The following is a 16,404-nucleotide window of genomic DNA, read 5'->3' as shown; positions in this document are numbered from 1 at the left end:
TAGCGAATATATGACGAAATCCCGCATACCATCAGTCCGCAAAAAAAATCCCGCATGTACTATTAGGCCGTAAATTAAAATAACGAAAACTTTTAGAACGAATATGCCTTTAGCATACACTAAACAACTAAACTACCCTAAACCCTAAAACACTACCCCCAGCATGACCCTACACTACACAAACAGTACAACACTACCCTAAACCCTAAAACACTACCCCCAGCATGACCCTACACTACACAAACACTACAACACTACCCTAAACCCTAAAACACTACCCCCAGCATGACCCTACACTACGCAAACACTACAACACTACCCAAAACCCTAAAACACTACACCCCAGCATGACCCTACACTACGCAAACACTACAACACTACCCTAAACCCTAAAACACTACCCCCAGCATGACCTTACACTACACAAACACTACAACACAACCCTAAACCCTAAAACACTACCCCCAGCATGACCCTACACTACGCAAACACTACAACACAACCCTAAACCCTAAAACACTACCCCCAGCATGACCCTACACTACGCAAACACTACAACACTACCCAAAACCCTAAAACACTACCTCCAGCATGACCCTACACTACGCAAAAACTACAACACTACCCTAAACCCTAAAACACTACCCCCCAGCATGACCCTACACTACGCAAACACTACAACACTACCCAAAACCCTAAAACACTACCCCCAGCATGACCCTACACTACGCAAACACTACAACACTACCCAAAACCCTAAAACACTACCCCCAGCATGACCCTACACTACGCAAACACTACAACACTACCCAAAACCCTAAAACACTACACCCCAGCATGACCCTACACTACGCAAACACTACAACACTACCCAAAACCCTAAAACACTACCCCCAGCATGACCCTACACTACGCAAACACTACAACACTACCCAAAACCCTAAAACACTACCCCCAGCATGACCCTACACTACGCAAACACTACAACAGTACCCTAAACCCTAAAATACTACACCCCAGCATGACCCTACACTACGCAAACACTACAACACTACCCAAAACCCTAAAACACTACCCCCAGCATGACCCTACACTACGCAAACACTACAACACTATCCTAAACCCTAAAACACTACGTCCAGCATGACCCTACACTACGCAAACACTACAACACTACCCTAAACCCTAAAACACTAGCCCCAGCATGACCCTACACTACGCAAACACTACAACACAACACTAAACCCTAAAACACTACCCCCAGCATGACCCTACACTACGCAAACACTACAACACTACCCTAAACCCTAAAACACTACCCCCAGCATGACCCTACACTACGCAAACACTACAACACAACCCTAAACCCTAAAACACTACCCCCAGCATGACCCTACACTAAACAACCACCACAACTCTACACTACACTAACACAACACTACACTACACAATCACTAACCCACGAAAAAATTAACACAAACCCACTTACCTCTCTCGTCATCGTGGTTTTCAAAACGCAAATGCATTTACCATACATGCCTTTAAAACGTAATTCGTTGTAAAGGCATGCGCGATAAATGCACATGCGTTTTGAAAAAATGCGGGATAATGGTATGCGAGGTCAATGACCTTGCGGGATAATGGTATGCGGACTGAAAGTCTGCGGGATAAAAAATGCGGGAAAATGGCTGCAAACCATGATTAGCAGCAGACTTCCCTGGTGAGCACTAGCTTTACTACAGTGATCTAATGAGCAACTAGAGTGCTAACATTCAGAATTTATGGCAAATGTGTGACACATCTGAATGCCTTCTTGATAGAACCAAAGTAAACAAGCATTGAAAATGCAATAGATCTCGCCCTCGTTTAAGTTAAAGCCATTCTGTTTGTAATGAGGTGGCTTTTTAGCTTTGCTTTTATTAGTGTTTTTAAAACTTTCATGTAAATAACATGCATATGTATGCATATATGTATATATATATGCATGCCTTTATATTTATATAGATATGCAGATTATATATGTTTATATATGTATATTACCTACTGGCGATAGCCAGTGGGTATATATAGTTAGGATTTTTTCTCTATGGGATTTCTGAAAATTCTATGTCTAATAACTTTGGCGTTTGTGGACGGAATTGGCTGAAATTTTCAGGAAAATGGCACATTTTGTTTCGGGGCCGAGAAAAAAGGGGGGTCCCAAAACGCGTTTTTCCCATCCATTTTTCCATAGGGCGGTTGGACTCACTTTTAGCTCGAACGGCTGAATAGATTTACATGAAACTTGGCAAAATTGTAGATATGGTTTGCTCGACGTGCCTTTGCTATGTCTCAATATATGTGCTCCAGTGGATTTTGAGAAATTAACGTTTAAAAAAATATATATATCTGTGACAGCGCTCCGGTTAGCGCCCCGGTTCGCGTACCTGACGCGTAACGGAACTTCGCGAAGCGAAGCTGATTGGCTCTCCGGTGTCTGTCAACATTCTAAACAGTCCGGAGCGGCCGCCATCTTGTCTCTCGGTAGGTTCGAGAGACAAGATGTGGTGAAAAAAGAAGGGGGAAATGAAGGAAAGGGGGCAAGGTAAACCCCTCCTGACCCCCTAGGATTGATGAGGGGGATATTAAAGTCCCCCGCGATTTTTCGCGGAAGAGGCGCTTCCCGGTACGCGAACCGGGCAGCTAACCGGCAGCGTAACGGGAGTCCGCCATCTTGTGTTTTTGGAGCGTCCGGTTCGCGTACCGGGTAGCGTCCCGGTAAGCGTAACAAGGGGAAAACCAAGAGAAACAGTAAAAAAAAAATTAAGGGAATAGATTTCCAGCAAACTTGGCAAAATTGTAGGGACTGTTTGTTTGATGTGCCTTTGCAAGGCCTCAAGATATGTGCACGTGTGGATTTTGTCTAATTAAGGTTAAAAAAAATATATATATCTGTAAGCGTGCTCCGGCACGCTTACGTTACGGGTTTTGTTTGCGCTGCAGAGCCGATACGTCACGGTTATGCGACGCGTCATGAGGCGTCTCACGTGGCTACGTGATACGTCACGTAATAAAGAATATATTTTACAGCTATAGATATTAGCTTTTAAAAAACCAATGAAATTCACTGAAAAAACCATAGGTTATAGACCATATATAGTTAGGAATTTGCATTTACAAAACCTTGAAAATTCACTGAAAAAACCATAGGTTAGAGACCATATATAGTTAGCTGGACATTTTATTGACATAAAACCAATGAAATTCCATATATAGTTAGTTGCACTAACTATATATCGCGCACCCGCAATCCACTGCTGATGATGTCACATATTACATCATTCATGACATGGTCAGTGACATCACTGATGACATCACTGATGACATCTCAAATGACATCACTGATGACATCACTGATGACATCTCAAATGACATCACTGATGACATGACACACCAATACCAGTTACTACATACGCACTCACTGATTCCTACGTCTACACACACATTCACTCATTCACCCATACAATCACTCATACATACAGTCACTCATTATTACAACACTATCATATGCACTCATACACCTATGCAGACACTCACACACTGCCACTCATCCATGGAGTTACTCACACACCTAGTCAGTCCTGTAAAGAATCAATCACACTTCCATTTCCTCATCTATACAGTTAAACACAGAACACCATACTTCAGTGACATCACTGATGACATCACTGATGACATCTCAAATGACATCACTGATGACATCTCAAATGACATCACTGATGACATCATGACACACCAATACCAGTTACTACATACGCACTCACTGATTCCTACGTCTACACACACATTCACTCATTCACCCATACAATCACTCATACATACAGTCACTCATTATTACAACACTATCATATGCACTGATACACCTAGTCAGTCCTGTGAAGAATCAATCACACTTCGATTTCCTCATCTATACAGTTAAACACAGAACACCATACTTTTCACACATATACTAACACATACTTACTCTCTTATACAATCACTGATACAAGTACACATTGATATGCACAGAGTCACACACCTCCCAGCCAGCCACACACACACTCAGTCTTCCATACATCCACTCATTCTTCAATATGTAAAACATATTTAAACTTTACAAAAACACACAGACACTAGATGATGTCATCAGTGATGTCATTTGAGATGTCATCAGTGATGTCATCAGTGATGTCATTTGAGATGTCATCAGTGATGTCATCAGTGATGTCACTGACCATGTCATGAATGATGTAATATGTGACATCATCAGCAGTGGATTGCGGGTGCGCGATATATAGTTAGTGCAACTAACTATATATGGAATTTCATTGGTTTTATGTCAATAAAATGTCCAGCTAACTATATATGGTCTCTAACCTATGGTTTTTTCAGTGAATATATATATATATATATATGTTTCATGGTAACAGAATGTATGTGGGGCTACTTGAATGTTACTTACGCCCTGTAATATGGTATCCCCCAGCATGCGCTTCTGGAAGGAGAATGCGTGGAACTTGTTACGGTTAACTCGAAGGCCAGAGAGACCTTCAAACAAGCAAAGTAAGGTGGTGATTGGAGTATGGTCAGGTCACATATGTATATTACGAAATTGTTTGCTTAAATAGTAACTGCATGGTATTGTGGCCCTTGTTATATGCACTAGTCGCCTGATGCTCTGTTCTAGTGGCTCCATTGCCAACACAAAGAGGAGTAGGGATAGGGGGCATCCCTGCCAGGTGCCTTGGAATATAGATTAAGCAGAAGATATGTGGGAGCCTGTTCAAACTCGTGCCATCTGTATATAGGAGTATATAGGAGTTTGATCCATCTAAAAAAGGCTGGAGGGATTCCTAATTTGGTCAGATTTGCAAACATATACTCCCAGCATAGAGTGTCGAACACCTTTTGGAGGTTGACAGAGAGGCATCCAGTGGCAGGGTATTTGGCTCTAGCAACCTCCATCACCTGGTATAGGCTTCTGATGTTTAAGGTGGTACAATGACGTGGGACAAACCCATTTTGCTCGGTGTGGGTTAAGTCTGTTAATATGGGAAGAAGCTTTCCCGCTAAAACTTTGCTTAATATTTTTATTTCTGTTGACAGTAGGATAATGGCCTGTAAGAGGACCGGCCGAGTTTGAGGAGGGAGGTGACTAGTGCTTGGCAAGAGGTAGGTGGGAGGGAACTGATCTCTAATAATGTTTTATACAGATTGTCTAAGTGTGGAAAAAAGCTGGTGGTGAAGGTGGTGTTAAACTCGACAGGCATGCCATCCAGTCCTGGAGTCTTGCTCCGGGGAAGCTTGGTTATCATGTTGCAAATTTTGTCTTGTGTCAGTGGGGCTCCCAACTTCGCTCAGCAGGACATTGGCACCCGGGGTAAATGCAGGCCCTCAACAAAGGCAGTAACGTTATCAGGGGACGGGGCGAGCGAGGTCTGTAAAGGTGAGCATAGTAATCTCTATATCTCGTAATAATATCCTCTTGTGTTGTGCATTGGGCACCTGTGGATGTGCGCACTGAGAGGCTGGGGATGTGGGACAGTTGTGGGTGGATAATACATAACAATCGTGCTCCTGCCTTATTACCCTCAGTGTGTATCTTTAGTGTGCATGTATTTCAATCAATGATCCTCAGGCGATCTAGGAGTTCTGCATATAGGATGGGACATTCCTGTAAATCATTGCACTGGAATCATAATGGGCCACCTCATGTTCTAGCACTCCCATTTGTATCTCAACTTGATTGATGTTGTGTATAACAGAGTGTTGTGCCTCTGACCTTGCAAAAATGGATATCCCCTCACAGTCACTTTAAACTCCTCCCACTCTATCGGAGAAGATGAAGTAGTATCAGTGTTTTTGCCAATGTAATTAGTGATGCAAGTTGCAAGAATGTCCCTGAAGACCACGTCTTCTAATTGGAGAGGCTGTGTAATCACCATGTGGGTAACGGGGTAGGGATTCGGCCAGGACATGGTTAGCTCCAGGGAGTCGTGGTCAGACAAGGTTTTGCCTAGGTATGTGTAGTTAGGAATGTTCGCCAGTAGAGGCTAGGGGAGGAAGATACAGAATAGACAGCAGTGTAGCTTATGCGTCTGGGAACAGAATGAATATTCTCTCCTCACAACATGAACTCCCTCCATGCATCCAATTGTGGCCATCCTAGTGCCCAGTCTTGCAATGCTTTTTCTTGTCTACATGTTGGGGCACTGGTGTGGAAGTGATGAATGATTGAGATGGGTGTCTATGACTGCATTAAAGTCTCCTCTGACCAGCCAGGGTAAGTGGGACTAATCTGCGATCACGGAGAGGAGGTGTGATAAAAAGACGTCTTGTTCCATGTTTGGGGTATAGATGCTACCCAGAGCCAATGGTCTGCCTCCCAGGTTTCTATGGACAAACACATACCTGCCATTTACATCCCCCTTGGTATCCACAGCCTCAAAGGGTGTTACAGCCCACACTCATACGGCTGCACCTTGTGCAACAGCTTAGAAGGCAGTGGCAAACTTCTGCCCTCTCCACTTCCAACAGGGTTTAAGTGATTCTACAGGGGAGCAATTGCTTTGGGGTCAGCTAGTTGTGCTGGAGGTACTGGTTTACCTATATCTAGCATAGCAAAAAGTGAAACTTACTTTCCTTCGGGGCACCACAGGAAAGAGAAAATGGGGAAAAATAAACCACATAAAGACACAATAGGAGTCATTGATGCATACATGGGTTTAGAGTAGCCGGGGAGATCACAGCTATCAGCGAGGCTCCTCTGATAAAGTTTCAAACTTCTTGAGTGGAGATGGCAATGATAGGGAAGTTAAAATACAGTGCCTGATGTTTGCGGCATCATTGTTGGGAAGAGGGCCATGCTTGTGTTGGAGTCAGAGTTCGAGGCTGCACGTCTGGATGACCTCAGAAAAGGCGGGAGAGGTTCTTGTTTCCTGGTCGAAGCCATGGTGGCTATCACTACTCCAAATGGAGGCCGACGATGGTTCCCCTGCTGGCAACGTCTTGAGGGATGGTTTGAGGGGCTGGGTGAGGTTTACGGAGGTGAGAGCCAGCAGGCATTTGTGTAGTGAGTCTCCAGCCAGTTATAGACCAATTCAGGGGTCTCAAAGAACAGCATCTCCGCTTTGAGATGTTTCTTTGCAGCAAGAAACAATGACCGTTTACACTGGACTGCATTAGAGTTATAGACTACAATCGGAGCCTTTTCACTGGTCTTCTGAAGCATGATGTCCGGTCCCTAAAGTTCAGCATACGTACTGCGATGGGTCTAGGAAGCACCCCCGGAGATTGACAATGTGTGGGCATCCTGTGTGTCCTTTCCACTGTGAACATTTTCAAGAGTCCCTGTGGAGGCACCTTGGTCCTCCTCAGCTGGTTTTCAATGAGCAGCGTGGCATTGGGTCCCTCCGTATCCTTGTGCAGTCTGATGATGCGCACATTATTGCGTCTCACTCACCCATCCTCGTCTTTGGACCTGTCGTGTGAGACATGCTGTTGTGAACGTAGGTCATCCAGTTCAGCTGTGTTGGCTGCCTGTTGTGGACTTAGAGTCGTAAGTTCCATTTCTGCAACTTTAACTCAGTCTGACTATTTACGGTGGTCGTCGTGGAGCAGGCCCATGACCAACACTTGTGTTCCAATGCAATGTTCTATGACAGCTCTTGAATCCCTAATTTCCTGCAAAATTACATCTAGTTTGTTTGGCACTGTGCTGAGTGCCATTGGTGCGATGTAATCCACTCATGTGTGTCAGACAGAACACAGCATGATTGGGAGCTTTCACAACTTGGTGTAGGGGCCCTCCTCATGCCCTCATTTTGACACATGGCAACTTTTGTTCCGAATGGGAGGACAGCGTGGGTGGCTCCAAGGAGACACTGAACCCTGGGGTGGGCAAGGAAAATCCTGTGATGTCAATCTAGTAGCAGCCAGTGTCGGCTTTCTGTAAAAATGGGTCAGGAAGGTTTGTTACAGCAGTGTTAGAGACTCCCAGCTGCATGATGCAGGCTCCGGCCAGAAAGGGTGATGAAGGCTAGCATGCTGGGGGTCTGTCAATTCACCGGGTTTGCGGGTCCTATGTGGGTGATGGGAGAGCAAGCCAACCAGGCAGGTCAAGGCCCAGGGCCCAAGGGGGTGCAGGCTTCTAAGGGTGGTGAGTGGTCAATTAGGGGCTCTCATCATCTTGAGATGGTGGCTCCAGTGCAACAGGCAAACCTTTGTCACACATGTGAGATCCTGCTCGATGGATGGTATGTACATCCATGCCTTTACTGTCCCATGGAGTTTGCATTATGGGAAGAAATGCAGGGGCCCAAGACTCATGATTGGTATTGTGTGTTGCAGTTTTATGCATTGGGGGCTATGTAGATACTGCTGGAAGCTCATGGGATGGGGGATTTAGGTTGCATCTCCTCCTCGACAGTGTCTGCAGTGAGCTTCAGCTGTAAGATTGATGGCCCCCAGTGGTGAATTGGCAGGAGGGGTCGGGTCTTTGCTATAGTATGCCTCTGTTGGGAGGTATCCTGTGTGCCAGTAGAGTGGCCGTGAGGAGCTGAAGCTTGTGGGGGTGTATACAGTGGGGTTATTCCCAGGTTGGTCCGTCAGATGGCTTCCTCTTCACTGGCAACGTGGGGAGAGCTGGCAGGCTGCAATGGGCTTTTGGACCTCAGGTGCTCCCATCGACATCGCAGCACTGCACCCACCTCATTGTCCGGTAATGAGTCTCTGGGACCCTCCCGCCCAGACGTCACCGCCCACCAGCACCAATGCACAGGCTCTGATGGCAGCTGCGGCACCTCATGGGGTCAGTCACTCCTTTTTTTTTTTTTTTTTAAATCGTTTTTATTGAGAATTTTGGAAAAAAGAAAGAAAAGACAATACAATAAATCTTCCATTACATAGATTAAGTCAACCATGGTATTAAGGGTCACCAACACAAAATCAACACAAAATCAAAATCAACACAAAATCAAAATCAAAGGAAGTACTTCCGGTATATCGCATCCAAGCTATCAGAGAGCACGATAATCGCAGTGCATTCAGATGCAGAATATACAGTCATTGGAACATACATAGGTAATATACATTTGCGAGTCTCCATCACGGGGGATCAAAGTGAGAGGATGAAGCATCTAGAGAGTTCCATAATTTTTTGCTGGAAGGTTTCCATGTAGCCGATTGCAGCGCTGGTTATCTGCTCCTCTCAAGAAGGAGAGCCACTCCAGCCAGATTTTAAAATTGATCTCCGCAAAGTTTTTCCACTTGCAAAGGATGACCTTGCATGCCAGTGTTAACATTACATCTAAAAGTTGGCGGTCGTGGATGTCTGGTAACTGCGTGTCTAGTGCACCTAGTATAATGTAGATAAAGTCCTTCACAGGGTCAATACCAAATATCTGGTGGATATAGGCAAAGATTTTCTCCCAGAATGTCTGCAATAAAGGGCAGTAGAAAAGCATATGGGCAAGATCCCCGGTCGCCGACTGGCAATTCCAGCAATTGGGTGTGTCTTTTAGGTGGCATTCATACAACCTATGAGGGGTCCAGAATGTTCTGTTCAGCAACATGTATTTCGTCTGGCAAAGAATTGGGGATACCTTGTTGGACAGTGCGGTGTTATATATTACATCCCAGTCTATCACTATTCCTGTTGAATTGTATTCCGATTCCCATTTGCCTTCTACTAGCCTATGGGATTTCTTGGGCAAAGGTAGGAGTAGCTTATAGACTCTAGACACGAAATGGCCAGCATGAGTCAAAAGTGGCAGGCGCGTCACAAGCCACGGTGATTCAGTAATAAGGTTACGTTTAGAGATGATGGATTTCAATTTCAGGAACTGGTAGAATTCTATGGGGGGCAGGTTATAAGTCGCCTGCAATGTCGAGAAGGGAATGGGTTGTGTAACATCGTAGAGGTCCTTAACCATGTTAATGCCCTTTTCAGCCCACAGGTCCCAATAAAGGGTTTTGCCGTCTATCTTGAGCATAGGATTTCTCCACAGTGACATAAAGGTGGTTTTTTTGAAAACTGAATTAGTTTTATGCGATTGGTCAAGCCTTAACAGGGCTCGTCTAGTGTTTAACAGGATGTATTTGGAATGAGGTAAGTGTGATAAGTCCATAGTAAGTAGAGCTGGAAGGGGTGCATGTGTGATGATAGAATTTTCAATAGTTAGCCACACTGGAACATAGGATGGAGAGTCTACCAGCCAGAGAGCACCCTGTTTGCAGAGGAAGGCCGTCTGGTAGTTCCTGAACGAGGGGAGGCCCAGGCCGCCTTTCTCTTTTGCTAGTTGCAATTTTTTTAATGATATCCTGGCTTTTTTCCCTCGCCACAGAAACCCCCCAAACAGCTTATCCACTTTCTTGATAAAGTCGTCCGTAAAAGTCATGGGGAGCATGCTAGCTAAGTAGTTAACCAGTGGAGTGCACATCATTTTAAGAGTTTCCGCCCTACCCCACCAGGAGAGAAACTTGGGTGACCAGCCGTCTAACAGTGTGGAGATCTTTTTTAAGGTCAGTTCCTCATTAGCTTTTAAGGTTGATATTAAATCTTTCCCGAAGTCCAAACCCAGGTATTTAAAATATTGTGGTTGCCAGGTGAGGCCAGAGGTTCCAAGTATGTCCTTATTTCCGACATTATTCAAGAGTTTGACCTCCGTTTTGTCCTTATTCAGTTTATAGCCTGAAACCCTAGAGTATTCATCGATAGTGTTCATTAGCGCAGGAATAGCTTCGTCAGCCCTTTCCGACATAATGAGCACATCGTCCGCGTATGCAGTTAGTTTTACAGTACAGCCATTGAATGGTATGCCAGCAATGGCATCGTTATGCCTTATATGATATAGGAATGGTTCAATTGCTAGCAAGAACAAGGACGGGGAGAGAGGACAACCCTGTCTCTTTCCCTGCTTTAGACAGAAAGAGGAGGAAAAGGAACCACCTGCTCTAACCTTTGCAGTAGGACAGGCGTATAAGGACATTACAAGTTTCGTGAATGTTAGGCCTAAGTTGAATTTGTGTAACACTGCTTCGAGAAAATCCCAATCTACCTTGTCGAAGGCCTTTCCGGCATCAAACGTGATTGCCGCTGTGGGGGTATCTAGAAGTTTTGCTTTCTCCAATGCATGTGCCAGTACTCTGGTGTTATCACTGGATAGTCTATGTTTTAAAAATCCTGCCTGAGATGGATGGATTAGGTTGGGGAGAACTCGCTGGAGTCGGGCTGAGAGAATCATAGCTAGGATCTTACAATCGAGATTAATCAAGGAAATGGGTCTATAATTTTTTGGCAGGGATGGGTCCTTACCCTCTTTGGGGAGTACCGCTATAATTGCTTCCGCTAGGGTTCCCTTCACCTCACCTGTGTCAGTAATTTCTTGGAACAGGTGAAGAAGAGGATCTATCAGAGATGAGGTAAAACTTTTGTAGAATTTAGCAGTGAAGCCATCAGGACCAGGTGCCTTGCCACATTTTAGACCTTTGATCGCTTTCTCTATCTCACTCGCCGTGATCGGGTCATTTAGACTCCGCTGTTCTTCCGATGACAATTTCGGTAAATCACACTCATTTAAGTAGTCCTGAATCCTTCCTTCTTCTACCGACGTGTTTTTAGCGTATAGATTTTCATAAAAGTCTTTAAAGACTTCCGTTATCTCATTAGGATCGGAATGGCCCACCCCTGCAGAATCCTTAATAACATTGATTGAGTTTTTCTGAACCTTGAATTTTAGCTAAGCGGCTAAGCTTTTGCCCGCCTTATTGGATTCGCAAAGTTTAAATCTTCGCCTTCTGTCCAGCCATACACCTGCCCTTTCACTCACCAGTTTATTGTATTCGTACTTCTTATTAGACATTGTGTTGAGTGTCTCGTTATCCCTATCTACCTGGTGTTTATTTTCTAATTCCGATATCTCACGTTCTAGTGTTTCCAATTTAGTGGTATGTTCTTTATTCATCGCTGAGCGAATCTTGATGCATATCCCTCTGAGTGTACTTTTCAAGGCTTCCCAACGCACAAGATCTGAGGTATCCCCTCTCACATTCAGCTCTAGATACGAACGGATGGCTGATTGGATAGCAATGCAGTGTTGGTCTTTATTTAAGATCTCATCATTTAATCTCCACGATGTTTGTCTTGGGGAGGGTTTAATGTTGCTAATGGAGAGGGAGATACATGAGTGGTCCGATATGACTCTCGGCTCAATAGATGTATCCTCTATCCTTGGGACCCCATTCTGTGTAATAAAGATGTAATCAATACGCGAGTATGAGTCGTGTGGGGAGGAGTAAAACGTGTAGTCCCTATCCGTGGGATTCTGTATTCTCCATGTGTCAACCAAGTGAAAACGATGGCACAAATTAAGGAATGCATTGTGTGATTTATTCGGCTTGAAAGTGCACCGTGAATCTCTATCCAGAGTTGGGTCAAATGGAAGATTGAAATCTCCGGCCAATAAATGCACAGCCGAGTCTGGAATAGTTTCGACTTGTTTCACTAGTCCCTCCCAGAAGTTTAGATCACTAGTATTAGGAGCATATATATTGGTGACATAAAATTCTGTGTTGTCTCTGCTCAGTTTGGCCGTAACCCATCTACCTTTTTCATCAGCCAATGAAGATAATAATTCCACCTTGGACTTTTTCGCTATTAGTATCAACACTCCGTTCTTCTTACCCACCGCCTCTGAACCAACCACCTCAGAATAGAACTTATTCCATAACATATAGAATTGTTTCGTGTCTAATTTGGTTTCCTGTAGTAACACAATATCGCCTTTTTGTCTACGTAAATAGTCCAATATCTTTTGTCTTTTTATGGGTTGATTTAATCCCTTTACATTCAGGGACAAGATTTTTAATTTATCTACGGTAGCCGCCCCGAGCGGCGTGTCAAGTGTAGAATGTATCATTCCAAACGGATATGAACATTGTGAGAACAGTAAGATCCTCAAAGATGTATGTACCATGTAGCTCAAAAGGTAAGGTTTCCCCCTTCCTGTTGTGTGTGGCACTTGTCTGACTAGGACCTTGAGCAATCGTGAAAGCTTGTAAGGATGGCATGCAAACGTCACATCTTGTCAAAGCAAAGAATAAGCATAAAAATGAAAGTAAGAACCAAAGCATACAACATATACCCCCCACTAACCCCCCAATTCCCCTCCCCACCCTCCCCAACCGCAAATAGTAAGCATGGTGACTTGAGGAAAATCGCAGTATTCCCTCCCGTCAATGTTAATATAGCGTAAACATTGGAACAATTTTGAAGCATTGAACTTTATGCTAAGCCGGTTAGGACCATGAACAGTGTAACTCAACTACGGAACCACGGTTCCGACAATTCTAACCAAGACTTACATATTTAACAGCAAATGAGACAACCTTGCATTTGTAAGTCTAGAAGAAGCCGTTGTGGATTAATTACATTACCAGACTTACTGAACTGGAGCATCTTAAAATCTAGAAGGAAGTGATGTATGAACAGGAGTGGCTTATTACCACCCTTCGTACCTATCGCCAACAATCTTAACACCTGAGGATAAGCGTCAACACCACACATTATTTAACATCATAATAACAGGTCACAGCAATAACGCATAACAGTAACTCAGATCGATGAAGCAGAACGCCAGTTAGGCGCATACATAGGTGAGCATTCCAAGCAGTAGTGGTACCAAGGGGTCAAGCGCACAGTGGATTGCAGAGAGTTTGACCAAAAGCAGTGCGCTAGGGCAGAGCCTGCATCAGTAGGTGGAGCTCTGGAATGTTTTGTCTGATGACCACCTACTTGGCAGGTCAACCCTTGTTCTAACCAGAAGAGTATAACCCTGGCAGTACGACCACCAGAGCCATAGGTCCATTGTCATGGAGAATCAGTGCGACCAGTAAGGTCGTATTATAGATAGGATAGTCTAAGAATGCTCATTTGTAACAAGAGGCCGAGGCCGCCATATTGTCGGGGTTATTGGTGTCCATGTCACGTTCCTCCAAATCATCCAACATACGTTTGAGTTTCATGGGATCTGAAAAGATGTGAGGAGACCCACAAACAATCACTCTATACTTTGCCGGTCCCACAAAGCCGAATTGGTAGCCCCTCGATTTCAGTTGTGGGCGTAGGGCCAGAAATGCTTTCCTCACATCTACCGTGTCTTTGCTATAGTCCTGTGAGATGTAGATCTTTGCATCCTTCCATAAAATATGGTTGTGTTTCCGGACAAAAGCGAGGATTTGTTCCACGTGCTGATATCGTAGAGGCTTACAGACGATGGGTCTGGGACCTTTTTGCGTTTTCGTGATCCTTCCCGGAACTCTGTGAGCCCTGTCGAACTCTAGGGGATGGACGAAGGTCAAATTTGTGGCTTGAGCAAACCATGATTCCAGAAATTGAACACAGGAGCCCTGCGAATCCTCGGATCCCTCCGGAACCCCGAAAATGCGTAGGTTCCCTCTCCTATTCCGGTCTTCCAATTCAGCCAGCTTTCTTGTTGTTTGGTCCGATGATATGCACAGATTCTTCAGAGAGACACGTTTTAACTTCAATGTCCTCTAGTCGGCTGATCCTGGACTCCGTCTCTGCAAGACGCGCGTTAGTGTCCCTAATATCCTGCCGAATCGCCACTACTTCTTCTTTGGTTGTCTTGGCTAGGTCCTTAACCTCATCCAACCTGCTTAGGATCATGTCTATTGCATCGGTGGTGACTTTCTTGGTTTTAATAGGTGATCCTGGGTTCGAATGGTCGGACTTGACCCTTTTCAGGGTGTTTTGCTCTTTGGCGTCCATTGTACCTGCTCCGTAGTCTAGCCGTTGAAACGTCGCTACAAGCACGTAGAGCTAACTTGGTCGATATTTGCGTTTTGGCACGTGTATTAGTGACACACTACTTCTTATTGTGGTATTACCAAGGACATGGAAAGTCTATCGCAGCATTTGGAAGCGTACTGTCATAGAACCTACAGTAGAGCCCACAGCATATAGAAGTATCTCCTCATTGATGCGAATTGTAGGTTAAGCAGGGTAATTAGAGTTGTGACGCTATCTTTTTTATTTTTTTTAATTTTTTTTTAGCCAAAGATAATGAGAGCCGACATATCCAAGAGCTGTAGGGGTCTTAGCAACTGAGGATATGTTGAGAAATCATATGTACCAGATTTCATTCGCTGCGTTTCTGTATCACACGTGGAGATCAGCTATGCTTAAAGTGCTGCACATACTCAATTTGGACGCAAATGGCCCAGGTCACGATAGTGAAGCCTCGAGGAAGCACCCTTGGCACTGATTGTTGAGTGCTCCGGGACGCTGTAAAAGATAGCTTATGGCCGGCAGGACACGTGGCTTCATGAGGGCAAGCACTGCATTTCAGAGACTCATGTGCGCCCCTCGCTTGCCAGACCCCCTTCAGCTGGTTAAACTCTGTGCTCAAGCGGTATTACGATCGCTTATGTCCGGTATTAAGATCACTTATGGCCGGCAGGACACGTGGCTTCAAGGGGCAAGCACTGCATTCCAGAGGCTCATGTGTGCCACTCGCTTGCCAGACCCTCGTCAGTTGGTTAGACCATGCGTTCAAGCGGTATACAGCGGCCAATTTACTGTGCCAATTTACTGCGAAGCATTCCCAGCATTGTCTATTTTCAATCCGTTAGGGTTAAAGGCGTAATTAGCTCGTGTCTGGCAGTTGCAGACATGGCGGCCGCCATCTTGGTAAAGGTGCTGGGTGCCAGAAGCGTTAGCACGGCGGGTTGTTAAAAAGTCGGAATGTACTCACGCGCCCGCAGCACCGAACAGCACTGTTGCCCTAGGCTAGGCTTGAACCCCTTAAGCCTTCAACGCATCTCTGGGAGGTTGGTCTTCTCCGTTGTCCGCGTAGCACACTGCACTCGCCTCTTCGTCGGCCTCACAGGTTCTCGGGCAGCCCCGCTCCCAAAAAGCAGCTCACCGTATTCCCTCCGTCTTCTGATTCACGGAGCTGCTCTCACATCCCCGGTTCAGCTGAAGAGAAAGGTTCCAATCTCTGGTTTGGGATCGCGTTGCGGGAGGAGAGACGCTCTAACCCGCCATCTTCCTTGGCGTCCAAACCACGCCCCGGGGTCAGTCACTCCTTCTAACTGACGCTGGGCAGAGCAGTTCAGGTTCAGAGTCCGGAGGGGATCCTGGGGAGGACTCACCTTGCCCCATCCAGCAGGATCCAGTCCTCAGAGGTAAGAGTGGAAGGGGGCTATTGTCGGGATCTGGCTGAATTTGTTGGGCAGCCTCTCAATCCTCACTGCAGCAGTTGGCAGCCTGAAATCGCCCTGATTAGCCCTTTGAGCCATCGTCCAGTGTGAAGATGTGGCTAGTAACACTCCTCCAGCTTTTTGAAGTTTATTGCGGTGAGAATG

This window comes from Lissotriton helveticus, chromosome 6 (genome assembly GCF_964261635.1).
Source record: "Lissotriton helveticus chromosome 6, aLisHel1.1, whole genome shotgun sequence".
NCBI classification, from domain to species: domain Eukaryota; kingdom Metazoa; phylum Chordata; class Amphibia; order Caudata; family Salamandridae; genus Lissotriton; species Lissotriton helveticus.
The sequence above is the reverse complement of the archived record's forward strand: the minus strand, read 5'-3'. Positions refer to the sequence as shown.